Here is a 3,431-nt window from a genome sequence, read left to right on the forward strand (position 1 = left end):
GGCCCGGCCCGTGAGGAGCCGCCTCGGCGCGGGGGGTGAAGGCGCCGGTCAGCGTTCACGCTAGCGGTGTGAGGAGCGAGTGTCCCGCTGATGCAAAATCGGGTTTTCAGGCAGGTGCTGAAATGGTTAAAGTGCAGACAGGATGGAAATAATGTAAAAAGAGATAACTGCAAAGAACTCCGACAACATGGACTGTAACCCAAGGCCGGAGTGGGAGGCCAGTACCAGTCGGTCTGGGAGGTTAAACGCGCAATTAGGAGGCTGATAAGAGAGGAATCTGTGGGATGGAGCACAAAGCTCGCCCAAAGAATAACAAGGCGGCCCCTTCAAGAAGAGAAAAGAAACCACCAAGGGCTCTCGGGACCACTGCTAAGGAAGAAAGTGCACGTGTAGCTCGCAGGGGTTAATGAAAGAATTTTCATATGTATAAATGGCATGAATATGTAAAGCCTACAGTGTAATAAGCAGGGTCTGGCTAGAAGCTGTGGTACACTCGCTGGGTGGAGTGATGCCCCGTGCACCCAGCTCTGCAACAAATGCCTGCTGCTTAATGCTACATTGGTGTTAAGGAGTTTATTCCCGATTTCAGTCACACCACCTCCAGCGGGCACCTGCTGAGGGCAAAGGAAGGAGGTGCCAGGGGCGCTGTGTGGATCGGCGGCCTCACAGCCCTGCAGCCCCCACTGCTGAGGAAAGCTGGCGTGTGGCGCTGGGGGGACGCCGGTGCTTTGTGGGGAATTGCAGTGTTGTCCAGCGCGTGGGGTGCCCCCGCTGCAGATGTTTGTTTGTGAGCTTTGTGTCTGGGCTGCCGTTTGGGGCACTCGGGTCTGGAGAGCCGTTCTGTCCCAGCTGAAGGAGAGCTACCCACCCTCCTGCCGAGAGGCCTGCTGGGCTTTGGGGGTTGTAACAGGTGGATCCACATCATCTGGAATGAGCAGCACGGCCCGCAGCCCACCACTGAGAACAGACGTCAGGGTGTGTTTGCTTCATGGGTCCATCTGTCCCAGTGCTCTGCCTCCTTCAGGGGCCAGGAGCCAGGTGGCCGGGGAGCTGTAGGAACAGAGCAGGAGTATGCAAGTCTTCCCCTGAGTACCCTCCAGGCCTCTGTGTAGAGGGTTTGGTAAGCTTGCCTGTTGAGGAGTATGCAATGGCTTGTCTAGCGTGCTCACTGCGAGGACAGCCTCTGTTACGTACTTTGAACCTTGCTCCTATGGGTTTCATTACTTGCTTTTATTACTGGAATGGGTAGTCAGTTGCTATCTTTTTTATCTGTGGCACTTGATATTTATAATAGACTCTCCCCTCCCTCCCAACACATAATTCTTTTCTAGCCCACTTTTATGATTGCTGTTGTAGAAGCAGCTCCATTCTGCCGATGATCCTTGTCAACCTACCTTGTAACTTCTCCAGTTTTGCCTCTTGCTTGTAAGTGTAAGGGTCCACAATTGCACTCAATGTTCGCAATGTTAATTGACCAGGAGTTTCTGGCACAGCACCATCATGTTTTATATGCCATTCTGCATTCTTTTCCTATTGATTACAGTAGGTTGAGTCATCTACGCTGTCGACTCATACAGCTGGGATGAGGTTGAGTACCACCCCGAAAGGCAAAACTTTACTTTCATATAGTCAAGGGCAATTTCAAAACATGGAAACCATGAAAATGATAACAGGGAAAAGAATGAAGAAACTAGCTGAAAATGGGCTGTTAATGTAACTGTCCACTTCTGGCCAATGATGTGGCTGTAAAAAGGAAGCCTACTCTGTTGGGTGCCAAAAAAGGTAATAACTAAATAGCAATATATCAGAAAAAGTGAAGAAAAATCTGGCATTGCTATCACATATTTCTGCATTATGGGACAAGTTACTTTCAGAACTTAAGTCATTATGGCTTCTTCTGTGCACTGGATCATGAAAGTTAATGAAAGGATTGCTGGGTTTTGAGCTGGCTTCAGAAGACCATAGCCAGGCAATTTGTTGCATTGCCTTGAAGGTCATACATTTTGGATGTAATCTGGAAACCCCAGGTTTTTGTGCCCTGCTGCTTAAAGTTTCTCTATAGACTAGTCTCTACTTCTGATCCTGTGGGTCTTGTTGCACTTTCCTCCCCCACGTTGGAGTAGTGTCAACTGACGAATTGTTGTTACTGTCTGGAAGTCGCAAAGACAGGTATGGTATTCTGGGTTTGGGGTGGCATGTAAAAAGCAGAGGAAATAGAAAAATCACATTCTCTTAAGATATCTGCCAAGAGATAATTTTTTCTTTTAAAAATACCTGTCTTGCTGTTATTTGGTCTTGCATGTTACTGCATACACACAAACAGCATACAGGGCTGTTGTATACATAAACATTCCAAAATGCACATATGCCTGCATAACTTTCCCAAACAAAGGATATTTTTTTTAAAAAAAGGTTAGTTAATTTTTGCTCAGAATAATCCTAATTTCATAAGTAAATATTGTTCAGAGATAAATCGCTACATTCCTATTCAGTGTGTGCTGCTAATGTTGGATTGCTTGAATTCATTTCAGGAAGTGGTGTTTAAGCTGTTCCTTTTTAACTTGAGGAATAATGTGGAGCTGTCTTATGGCCACGGTTGTATCTCCTGGCACTTGATTCTGAAGCAATTAATGTTTGACTGCAAACATTTGTGATCTAATGTAAATTTTACTCTGTCCTGCCATGAAATTCCAAGTTACAAATGTAGTGAATCACAAGTACTGTTTATATAAACATAGTTGCGTATATACCGGCATCTGAGTTACAGAGCTTGTCAGTGATTGTCAATAAGAGTCTATTTACTTGGGGTCTCTATTGAAGTCTTCATATGAAGGAATACTGCTGAGATTCGATGCATGAGAAATCAGTGGTATATCAACCATAGCATTTATGATAGGTAATGTTTCTGATTTTGTGCTTTTCCCTTTATTCTGTATGTTTGATGCCCTTTTCCCACCCCATTGGCTGCTTTTTGCACGTCAGGAAATCGAATCAGGAACTTCATTCAGAAGGTCAAAGTAAGGTGCAGAAACATCTCTATTGTTCACGGGAGTATTCCTGGGAATGTACCAGAAAGAATCCAGGAACACAGAACAAAAATCATTATGTTATTCTAATCAGAGGAATCCAACAGAAATTTAACAGATACTGCTGAAGATGGATAATAAATTACTGAATTTCCTTTTTATTTTTTCAAGATTTGAACTGTCAAAAGCAAGCCTCTCAACTTACAAAGAAATGTTTAGTACATACACTCTTGGTAGTAATTTTTAATAATTTAAAATTTTTTAATAATTTCTGCTTTCACTTTTCATTTGCAGGAGAAAAAGTAAGCAAATTAACTGTAGGTACGCACATTCTTTCTGAGCTTTTATCACATTTTTGCTTAGTCTTTAATGTTATGTTTGGAGTAGCATCTTACTTTACTATCC

This window comes from Charadrius vociferus, unplaced genomic scaffold, assembly GCF_000708025.1.
Source record: "Charadrius vociferus isolate BGI_N301 unplaced genomic scaffold, ASM70802v2 scaffold231, whole genome shotgun sequence".
Lineage (NCBI taxonomy): Eukaryota > Metazoa > Chordata > Aves > Charadriiformes > Charadriidae > Charadrius > Charadrius vociferus.